General features: G+C 40.8%; 1 protein-coding gene across 5 annotated transcripts in view; it reads left to right on the plus strand.

The window, feature by feature from the left end:
• Window positions 1-5,615, plus strand: part of LOC126579063 (terminal nucleotidyltransferase 5C) — a 33,921-nt gene extending 28,306 nt beyond the window's left edge. For all 5 annotated transcript variants that reach the window (XM_050242316.1, XM_050242314.1, XM_050242315.1 and 2 more), the window contains one exon: window positions 1-5,615. This exon is cut by the window's left edge and continues 2,356 nt beyond it. The gene's annotated coding sequence lies outside the window, so the exon portion shown is untranslated.
• Window positions 5,616-12,500: the final 6,885 nt, after the last annotated feature.

Here is a 12,500-nt window from a genome sequence, read left to right on the forward strand (position 1 = left end):
CATCAACATCATCGTCCATTCTGCATTCACCAGCCGATCTACAGTCAAACCTAACGATCCTGTACACACCCAACGGTGAAATGTATTGTTCTCTTGAGCACAGTTCGATTCACTGTTCAAGTGACGCTATACAGTCCGTGGAGCCTCTCGCGTAAGTTTAGATTCTGCTCCTGCTCACCACCTACCTACCTTTGCCGGTAGCCGACAGTAATGCGTCTGTGGGAAGGATCAGCCAGGTGTTAAGAGATGCAGTGGAAGCTATTCCCAAAGCCGGGGGATTTTAGCTACAAAGTTGATCGCTGCCTGGTGGTCGCTAGTTTCTACTTTTTTTTAAATATATATTCGTCCCACTCGAGGGTATCAGTTGAGAGCTGTTTCAATCTGGAAAACAGTAATGAGAAGTCTGGTTTGATCCGTAAATAGAGGATCATTGCGAACATATTGCTGTGTAGCAAGCGACAGCTAACAGGTCGACTACAGGAAATAGATACCATTTTGTTTTATTTTTGTTAGTCCAATCTTTTAGCGACGCGAAGGATTGAGTGCGGTGGCGACGCCGGGCTGGGAAAATCGGAAATGTGTCATTGAAAACAATCTAAACAGAAATATATGTTTTGAAATTACTTGCCGCAGGAGGCAAGGGAGAGAAATGCGTGGCTTCAAATTGGGAATTACCCAAACCCCCCAGAGAGAGAGAGAGAGAGAGAGAGAGGGCTTGTCGAAGCTTAATAAGCAAGTAATTAGCCGATGGCTCGCGATATGCGATAAGGATCCGGGATCTAACGTTCGTTTTCGATCTCCCTTGATGCCCCTGCTGGGAGCACAGCCAGAGTTAGAGTTTTGGTTTTTCTGTCTCTATTAGCTTCGATTTCTCTGTTTCCATAAATTCGCTTGAAAAGCAAACAAAAAAAACGAAACTTCTGTGATTTCAACATAAACTACGATACAACTGGCGCACCAACAGCAGCAACTGCTGCGAACCATTCGTTCCATTGGAGTAAATGTGTATGCTCTTCAATCATTACCGCAATCAAAAGGACAACCACTTAAGAATAACAAGCAATTCATCCCAACGCATACGATTGGGAGCGTGTTCATTGTTGGTATTGCGGTTGGGTGTTGTTGGTGACATGTTTTTCTTTCTCTTCCTGGTGATATACACTCAGTTCTGCCTTGGCCACCCTCTCTAAGAAGCGCACGCATTGCTACAAGAGGTCCGTCACAAGACTCATGAGCCGGGGGGGACATGTGGACCGGAGAGCAATGCTGGCTGGCTGGCTGGTAACTAAGTTCGATGTGTGTTGGTTGGCCACTTTGGGATGCACCTAAGAACGTACGCTCCGTGGCCGTACTGGAAAAAAACCCATCCATTCCCTTTGCAATACCGTGCCATGAATTCGCCAATGGTTATCTGCTCTGTTGAGGGACATCGACAGACATCGTCTGAAAAATGCAAGGGCTGGTAGAAAAAAACGGGGAACAGGTGACAACTAGAAGCGGTGGTTACATTGCATTTGCATCATTGCATGTACTTATCCACAAACGAATCATCCGCCCGTCAGCTGGTGTTACTTTCACAAAAACGAATACTATAAACACTGAATTTACACAAAATTTTAACGAGTTTAGGCGATCAAAGGCAAAGCAACACACACCTACACTCTAATAACTACAAACAAACAAGCGAAAAAAAAAAAGATTGTACATAATTGTAAAGCAAACATGTATTGAAGACTGTTGTTAAGTAAGCGAACGGAGAAGAGAAGATGCTAAGAAGCCGAAGGGTTGGGGACGAGTTAGGAATATGCAGAACAAATCACAGAGCGCGTGTTACGTAAAAAAAGAAGCACGGGAAGAAAAGAAAACTACCAACAAACAGGATCTCAAAAATTGCACGCAGAGAAGGGGTTCATGTGGCTTAGTTGTAAAGCCGAATAGCCGAATAGAGCAAGTGGCTTCGCCTGGGGGTGGGGTGGGGTGTTGTTGTAATTGTACACAACAAAGAAGAAGAAAAGCAGAGAGTTCGTCAACCGAACGATAGCACTTTTGTGGGAGGAGTGATTGGGTGTGGATGGGTTGAAGGAAAAAGGGCTAGCGAAAAACACGTTAACAAACAAACTAGTAAGAAGACAGAACACAAAAAAGGAAAAGGGAAATCTTATAACTGAGACATGGCTGTGTTTATTCCTCCTCAACTTTTTTTTTTTTTAAGATGCTACAGCAGAAACGATGATGAACGATTAACAGGAAACGAGTGAAATTCTACTTAAAGAACTCAAACATGTTATACATTTTGCCAAGAACCTGAAGACAAAGGAGGAAAGAGATCGTCTGTGAGAGCAGTGGTCTGAGATAGCGAAGCGATATTGTGATTGAGGCTAGTGGGGTGGGTGGGTGGGGGAAGAAATTTCGCGCTCAACTTTCACCCGAATTCTGAACGATCGAACGATCTGGTCAAAGTTCGTTTATGAATGCTTTTAAAAAACCGAATTCCTATTTGGTCTTAAACTCTGAGCCGTAGCTTGCTATGTCGGTTGACGATTTTATGCATTACTGCAGAGGGGAAAAATGTTTGTGCGAGCCGAATTGATAAGATTTCAAAATGCAAACAATTTTTTATTTTACATTGCTAACTTCAATCACATGTGCTCGTGCTAAAAGAAGGTAATGCCGCTCGTGACAGGTGCATATACCGCTGAGTCTGATTGATGAAGGACTGACAACATACATAAACACCTCTCCATACATACACATACACATACACATCCACACACTCATATAACAGATAGTAAAAGAAAAAGGGAAGTCCAACAAAACAATGGAGCAAGTTTTGGTCCAACCTTCACTGGCGTGGGAGCGTTGATGGCGGTGGGACACAGAATGAAACCACCATGCTCACCACGAAGATCATTGACAAGGAACGGCGCAAAGAGCTGCTGTGTGTCTGCAATTGTATTTTCTGCAGCCGCGGAAATGGCCTTGCGACTTGTTAGAACAATAAACCCCTAAAGAAAACAGCAAAAAAAACGGAAACATGTACTTGGAGAAAATAAATAAAAAAGTATAAAACATTAAAAAACTATCAAAACAAGAAACTGTGAATCGCTATCAAACGCGTAATAGTAAACAGTAAAAAAAAGAAACTAGAATGTTTATTCATGATACGATTTATCGAGAACTCCACAGTGAGTCCAACATTGAGTATCTAAAATTCGATGTCTTGTCAAACTGAGAGAGAGAGAGAGGATCGCCAATGTAGTACCATATGGTGTTTGCCGCGATAATCAAGAGCTAGACTGGAACAGGAAAATTAAAGAAAAGAAAAAGCGAGGTAGTTGGAAGCGCTGGGCACCATGAGACAAGACAGAGTTATCGTTCGTGAATCATATTATCGTCGGGTATTTGAAGCATAAGATGATTTAAACTATATACCAGATCGACACGACTATTTACCACATTGTTACTTTACTACGTTGATTAATTGTTAGTTTTAATCATTGGTTTTGACGCCGAGCAATGCTTTTTCGATTTCTTTTCGGCGACAATTGACAAGTAAGTGATCGGTGGAGATCATGGATGTGTTGTGTATCTCTCACCGGGCCACTTTCTGTGCAGACAGACAGCAAATCGGCATCAATGGCTTACATCATCATGTTCTGGAGGGTTTTAGTACACGGTGTGTGTGTCTAGAAAAGGATCGGCTGCTCAAACGATATCCGCACTTGATTTGCAAAGACATAAATGGCATAAAGACAAAACATGTAGAAACTTCTTAAAACACATCGAATAACACACGAAGGGTGAATGAAACCGTATGATCAACCGCAAACTATTTATTCAATTCTGCGACTACAAACTATCAACTGAGTACCACCACAAACCGGTCTGTTTCCAAATTGTTTTCTTAAGCATTTGTGTGCGGCTAAGCGTAACCCGCATTGTTTCTGTTCTGTCTACTCTGAACCTAGCAACCGTTAGCAACCGAACCGAACACCGACTCGATTGTCTCGATTCCTTTAAAGGACGGGCGAAGGGTGCGGAAAGGTGATCTAAGTCACACATCTGGCCGTCTAGCATGGTATTAAATTCATACGATTTCGATAACACTGTAACTATCTGGAAAGTGAATAAATGGTTCGATAAAGATCGCATGGTTGATAAATGATAAAAAAAAATGTAGGCCCGAATTACAAAGCTACATCATATTTAGCATTCCTTTGGTTCTCTAGTTTGTAATATCGTCCACTGTTATCTTTACTTACCCTGCTGTGCTGTTTGAATCGAGATCGTTTGACAGTTTGATACTTTCCCTTTTGTTTTACCGAAGCAGAAAACCTAACCCATACCGACTGAAGCTCGCAGTCCTATAGTTATTAAAGACAACTTTTATCCTTCGGCACATAATTGGCGTTTTATAGAGGTAGAAAAATCGGCAGCGGAAACACACCACACACAGAGATAGACATAAATACACTAGCGCCAGAAAGAAGTTACAAGATGTATGGAAAACAAAGGACCGTCTAATGGGTTCTAAAACAAACAACTTCTATTATACATGAATGTCGATAATATATCCGGAAAAAAAATCAACCGAAAAACCAACAAACAAAATCTTGATTATATAAGGTAAAAAAACGTTGATCAGATGTCAGTTTTTGCTATAAACAGTTTAACCAATGTCAACAAAGTGGGAAAGTGAGCTAATGGGAGTACATTCAAAATGGTGTGAAAAAATGTGAAAAAATATGAAAACACGAACTTGTGAAGTTATTACAAACTAGAATCTAGTTAAGCAGATAAGGAGCTACTGTAATGCAACTGTGGGCACACGTTTTTAGTTTCGATTTTTATCGCTCTATTTCCAGTACTCCTTGGAGCAGTCGCATCATCCGGTTTGTTTTCGAAAAAGTGTGCAGGGGAAGTAAATTATGGGGTTTATCTGAATTTAAAAACGGATTGGCAACAAATGAATAGCCGTAAAACTCAATCACTGTCGCAAATTCACTTTGCTCAGGCAAATCGATGCATGCATTCACACGTGTGCGTTGTAAGCGTAAGATGATGGATCGATAAGTATCTTATTGTATCGGATGATTGTTTTGTTTGCATTCGATTGCCCAAGGAAAGTGTTTACAGAAACAAACAAAAAAAAACTCGTTTAAAACGACAGGGGTTGCCAAGAATAGCCCATCCGTGGTGGGATGTTTACTTCTCAATTTCCGCTACAATAATTTGCGATAGAAAACAAAAACGGGATGTTCGGTCTGATATTGGACAAATTTGGTTTTTTGTTTTATTCTACGATATTGAAACTGGAAAACGAATCAATTAGCAAACGGAGTGGCATGATGATGCTCTCTGAATTGACGGTAAGCTAGCTAACCCCTTTAGCATTTGTGAGCATAGGAGAAGTGCGTGGCATCTGCTGGTCGATTGTAAAGCAAGATTTTCTCCACTCGAAGGAGAAGATGAACTTCAATGAAAGATAGAAAGAGCAGCATGAAGCATGTGTCATTACATAAAATTTAATTTAACTTACTATTACTATTAAATAGATTTAAAATTTAGTTTTTTCCGGAAAAATACCAATAAAAATGATAAACAGAAGAAACAGATCTCATGTGTATGTCGTCATTGCGTAACTTCTGATGACACGGCTTTCTGATGATCGCGTTTTGGTAAGTATCGTCCTTTAAAAACATTCGTACCGCAACAAAATCCTTGGGCATTGATTTTCCGTATTATATAAGACGCGGTTGGAATGATCGTGTTAACGTTTACTGATCGGCAACCTAATTGCACGAGAAGGATGGAACAAACAGATACCAATAATCTGTTACATGTTGAAAAAAAAAAATTACAACAGCTTTTGCTGTTGAACTGAAGTAGAGCAACTCTGCAACAGGCTGCTGAGACCGGGAAAAAGAAAACAATTAACCACAAACGGTTTCCGGCGAAGATGGTCAGCCCGACTGACCCACAAACCGTGGGGCGACTTCTGAGTCCACGAAGTGAACGAAAGAGCTTTGTAGGAAGAATGAAAACAAAACCAAAGAAACCTCCCAATTGAAGGTGCGTCTTATTATTATTGTTGCTTTTTTTTTAAATAAAAGACTGGTTTGGACAAAATACGAAAAAGACTGCCATACTACATGTTTCGTTCGTTTGACTCTTCGAAAGGAGGGAAGAAGCGAGCAAACAATCATGGGTTGATTACAGACTACAAACCTGTTTGGGGCTTTTGCTCTTCAAAGGTCACAAGTCGCTCCACATGGAAAATTGGTACAGACCCATTGTTGGAAGGAAAAATTCCTGTTCTGGCCCGTTGAGTGACAGCCGCGTCATGGTAGCAAAGATCCGGCTGACAAGAAACGGCTCGTAAAGAAAAATTGGCATAGATTCGTGCAGACACGCGCACCTTGTAACGTTCCTTCTTCAAGCCTCCCAACTTCAAAATCACAATAGCGCAATGTGCGTCTTTAGTTTTGTTCGCGGCGTGTCCCTCTTTTAATCACCTTGAACGGTGGGATAGGGAGTTGTGCTTCCTGTTTGGGTTTGCTCACAAAAATTAGCTATGGCCATGTACTATGCTTGCATGGCGTGAAACGCCTTTTATGTTGTTTTGTCAACTTGAAAGTGACGCCACATACTGTCGCATTTCGGGCATACGTTTGGCACTTGGGATCCTGCTGATAGAACTCCGTAAGGAGAATGAATAAAATGCGTCTCCGAGAATGGGGACTGGGCAGTAAGAATGTGAGCCGCCCTATATATTGCCGCCGTAGGTACTGCACTGGCTGGACTCGAATGGCAAAGAGAACGGCTTCTTGCATTTTAATTACGGACACCTTAGCACTTGTCTGCTGATCCGTTTCTCCGGTTCCTGGGTTTTTTTTATTCGATTTTCTTTTTAATTTTATATTCGTCTCATTCTTCGGTCCAAGTGAGAACTGGCTTACGGTGCGGAATGACGAGCCCCGCAGGAAGGCGCGGCCTTTAAGGGTGGGGTACCCTTGCCCTCACCCAACATCGAACGTTCCATTCTACGCGAGCGTCCAAGGCTTTCGAGGCCATTTTCCAGCCACCAGCCTGTCACAGCAGCACATGGATCGTAGTTCGGGGGGTTCCAGCAGCAGTAGTCTTCATCTAGACATCAGCCAAGAAGTGAAAGGCACATTGCTAGGGTGACCTGCGAAGCTGACGCCAACTATGACTGCCACAGCCGTCGGTAGACAAAAGAGAACGGATATCGCAAGACTTCCTTCGCATTGACGGTCCACGTCTTGGGCCGATCCGACAGTCGATTGGGCTGGGTCTGCGCCTAGGCTTGCGCGCGGCTTAGTGCGCAGTGGATATTGCCGTTGCCCACCATCAAGTGCTCACCATATCCACCAATGCTGTAACGCAAGTGCAGTTCATCGTTGTCCGGCGCAGTTGCCTTTTGCTATGTAATGCACTTCACAGCCTTCTTTGTACGCAACACCTTTTTGTTCGGTTCTTGGGCTCCCCCTCCCCAGAAGCAGGGTGGTTACATAGATATTACTGTTATTATTATTGGTATCATTATTTCTGACCAATGGTGAAATGGGGGTGCACTAGTAGTCTTCGCTTGTCTGAAAAGGCCTTGAACAGCACCGTTCCCAATGCCAATCCCCGGCATTTACAGCGTCCCGATGCTTGTTACCATGCAGTCTCTGTACTAGTCCGACTGCATGCATTGTTGAGAGATCGAATGGTCAGATCGTTAAATATCGTTATTCCCGGAAAGATTTATAATCCTGACCCAATATCCTGCTTTATCGAATAGGAATGGAGAATTAAACTATTTAGCGCTTATATTATTTTTCTACAACAACTACATTGAAAAGTTAAAATGCGGCAAACGCTCAGAATCTTGATCTGCGAATTAGTCAGCAATTCGGTCGAATGCTGACAATCCACTAGTTATGGAGGTGGCGCTACTAATACTACCGCCATTGCTGTCAGCATAAAGCATAACAGGTGATTTTATATGCAATTCCGGCTCAAAGAATCCACCAGAAGGGTAACGATCGGTCTTATCCCGGTTCACATCAATAAAAAGCATAGTAGCAGATAGATCGTGTACTGCGGAAGTGACGCGAAAGAGTTCAAGTTCAATGTCTTCTGCGTTAAAAATACTCTGCGCTTTTCATCATTGCAGCCGGATTCGGCCACATTGAAACAATGCAAATTCTTTAATTTAAATAATAAAAGATCAGACGCCATCCACAGCGCATTCAGCCCATTCATTGTGTTCTGTGGCTTTTTGCCAATGCTCACAGAACCTGATGGCTCCAACATAATAGAAGATAGTCAATGACCTCAGTATTCAAAAGGCGCATACTATGAAACAGCCGCAATAATGAATAACGATTTCAATTAAAGTAATTACTGGAACCATTGACTTGTTTTACAACATTCGAAGAAATGGTGTTTTAGTCACTTTTTATTACTGAAAAAATTGTCATATCGTCGTTGTTGTTACAGTTAAAAATATGTTCAATACATTTCAATTTAAAATATTTAAGAACTCCTCCCATCCATCAGCTCCTGGCTATGAGGGTAACGAACGCTTTCGACACCGATTCATTCGAGGCTACGTGCGTGATTTTGAGTATGATGCACATCACATTACTTATCATGTCTTGTCCTACGCAAGGAGATACTTAAAAAGTTGTCGGAATGCGAACCGATATTTGAGGTGGCGATGACGGCAAAATATGTAATAATTATTCTTATTATACAGATTATCTTCTGTAAAATACTAGTGCCAAGGATACGTGAAGTATGTGATGCCTCGAACATGCTTTTGTAATGCCTGTTGTAGATCCTCCAAGCGATCACAGCTGGCTATTGAATATCGATCAGGGAAGGAAGAAAAATATTTGGCCGTTGTTGACATTTTCATCGGAGACAATCGTTGAGAAAACAGCTGATTTAAATTCAAGAAAAGTTGAAACCAGGGGAATTAATTATTTGGGGTCATATTCGTTTGTCTGGTATTGATAACCATTACATCTTCTATTCCATTCGACATTTAATTAAATTAATGAAAAAGTTAACAACATTCTCGAAATCAAAATAAAAAAATTGCACTAATAAATTTTCCGTAGTACACTCATGAAAGCTTAAACCCTAAAGGAAAGCTTCTGTTTGCGCGGGTGTTGAAATTGCGCATGTGCTACTCAGAGCGAATGATGAAGTTTAAAAAAAACGAAACATAGTGGATTTAGGTGCAAGATTTGACCAAAAAGTTATAAATCTGGAATAAATAAATCAAATTAAATTAAACTTAAAATAATAAAACTTAAACAAATGTATAGTTCTGAATGAACTATAGACCATAAAACTATACAATTTAATCGTAGTTAAAAAAATGTAGTATAAGGATAAAAAATGCATTTTGGCATAATATTGATTAAAGAGAAAGGCAAAAAATTGGGATAAATTTTAAGTTGTCTGCTATCGATATTAAACATTGTTCGACAACAGACCAACCAGCAATATGATCACGAAACCTGGTTCAATATTGGGATCGAGTCCATTTCCCTCGCTACCTGTCGTTAATGCTCCTGGCTCCTGGGAATGATTCGGTCATACATGACATGACTATCATGACTATTATCAAACGATAAACTCGTTTAGTTTGTCTGCCAGACGGACAGGGCAGCAAATAATTTCAGATAATAATAAAAATGGTAACAAAAAGAAATTATTTATGGATTTCTGGTCAATTTGAAACAACATGCATATTTTTTTGGCATAATTCTGTTTGTTTCAATTTGAAAACTATTAATAACGGAAAGCTCTAGCTACTCTCCTGCAAGCTTCCAATTGTGGGAGAGGAAATGTTTGCTTCACCGCCACGTCGGAGCTAGGATATCTCATTCTCTATGCCGTAGAAACATGTGCATGTCCTCGTAGTAATGTGCGGTTGCAATGTTCTTTCGACACTTGGCTACTCTCCATATTCTTCGCATTTCTAACTCTCTCTTTCTCTCTTCCTCTCCGATGAAATATATGTAATATTCGGCAAGGAATGACTTTCTCGAATATTTTGAGTTGTTCAGAGGCCGTCGTAGGTAGCAGAAGCCTAATTTTAACAGACCAGCACCCCCGCATCGAGCAGGACCGTGTTTGCGCGTTCGAGTGTGAGTGAATGCCATATCTATGCTAAAACAGCGTTCTCCTTTGCTAATCCTACGACATAATAGCGTTGGTTCCTTTTACAAGTTCGTTATGAGATCAACATTTCACTTGCCGTCCTTGATTTGTTCAGGCCGTCGTCACCGTTCTCTATCGTAGGCAAGTGAAATGTTCATATGTGCCAAAACGGAATCCCGATGGGTTGTACCATAGTGATGGTGACAAAAATGAAGCTTAAGTGAAATTTCCTTCGCAAACTGTTAGCTCAAAGTGTGACCTCTGGTTCCTTCTGCTTTGGATTTACAATACATTAACACCGTTCTACATTTAGCCAACCTACTAATTTTACTGAAAGTGGTAGTGGGAAGTCATGTTCTGCGAGTGTGCCTGAAATATGTTCCAGCATGTGGTGTGCCCGATGGGTGTGCGCGAGCCTGTGTGGTCGTGTGGTGTTCTGAGTGAGGAAATCACATAACGATTATTGTTTCGTTCGATCTCAGTTCGTACCCATTTTACTTTTTCGTCTTTCATCCCTCCTACACACGCCAAGTATTTCATCAAGTAAGGCTCTTTGATGCTACTGCTGCTCTCTTGTGACCATGGGATCCATTTTCTCCATAATATGTTCGCTCTTGGAGTAGTACTAATTCTCGCTTTGTAACGACAAAGGGTCATCGCGAGAACGACGATGTGAGTCCTTTAACGTGAGAGCGTGTAGCAAACGAGAGATGTGAGACAACAGCGAAAATGAACATAACGGGAAAACGGATGTCATTCTAAGGACTTGGTTACTACTTGAAACAGACAAACTAATTGTTTTCCTTTGAATCTATGCTTTATAACGAACAACATTCTGGGTCGTTGATTTTGGCAGCCGCTGGACAGAGAGATCCTGTTGTAGACGAAAAATACTATCTTAGGACCAAGCATAACTGCAGCAAAAATGGTTAGCGCAGAAACATATCATGTGTTGGATGTTTTCGGAGCATTTCTATGTTTGAATGTAAGCATCATTTACAAGGATGTGCATAATGATTGATTGGTGCAAGATTGTGCTATCTGCAAATGCACCCCAAGCGCAGGATACATTTTAAAGTGATATGCAGTGCAATAAATCTTTAAATCTTGGCCGAATGTAAATAACGCTCATCTGACTGGTGCACAACATTTTCATCTGAAAATTGCAAACTGAAACTGAAGTTGCTTTTTAGAGGACTGTTTGGACGGAGGATGGAAACCCGAATAAATCGATACAACAATGTGATTCGAAATACATTCGTATAGATTTGGTTTGTAAGGTAGTCCGATGATAGTGTTGTCATAATAATAGATTCGCTAATGAGTTTGACCTGAAAATCCTAGAGATAAGAAATCCTTGCACTTTACAACACATGCCAGACATTCATTGAATGCTGGTTTTAAGCATTGAATAGAGTAAAACCTTGAACCACTCTGTACAGAAGGAATATGTGTCGTGAAAACAATGTTACGTCAGTCAGTTACCAAAAACCTGAATGCAGAAAACCAGCATCTTAGAATGGCTCTGGTTGTTAACGTTGCCGCAATCCTTTGAATAGCCTTGGAGGACTAGCGTGCAATAATAAGCGATTTTCTTTGCCTCTGGTCTCTTTGTCCTTCTAAACCGCTTGCCGTCTTTTGAGAGGGAAGACGTATGGCTATAGGCAACACAAGCTCCCCTGAAATAGGACGCATTGCATGTGAAATCATGTAGAGATCATTAATGCAAGGAATCAGTAGTTCAATTCATGCGAAGCTTGATTTTTGAATATAATAAAAACAGCAGCTGTTTTAGTATAATAATATTACAAGCATACAGAAAGGACTATGTGCTCTTATGAAATGATATATTTGTAAGATACAAATTTTCAAATGAATTTCTTGACAATGAATGAATGTATGAAAATTCGTTCAAATCTAAGATCCATGAAAGTAGCAGACGGTATCTAATTTGCATGGTTCGTTACCAACGATACATTTTGCATTACCCTTTCTTCAAGGGCACATTACCGTCTCGTCCTACGCACTGTTAATATATAGACGAAGGACGATGGTAGGTTTTTACATAAGTAATTTTTCAATGTAACCGTATTTCTCTATTTTTTATGGAAATTAGGACAACTAAAGTTGATTTTATTACTACTACTATCTGATAAGGTACGGTATATGTGCGCTATGTGCGATCTTAGGATGCATGTCGATATTTGAAGAGCTCTTAATAGCTAGTGGTGTACTTCAGTAGCGTCAAGATACTCAGGCTCTTTAGTCTCATCAGCAGAACCGCTGCATTCGTGGAGTCTTATAAAACTCTACAT

This window comes from Anopheles aquasalis, chromosome 3, assembly GCF_943734665.1.
Source record: "Anopheles aquasalis chromosome 3, idAnoAquaMG_Q_19, whole genome shotgun sequence".
NCBI classification, from domain to species: domain Eukaryota; kingdom Metazoa; phylum Arthropoda; class Insecta; order Diptera; family Culicidae; genus Anopheles; species Anopheles aquasalis.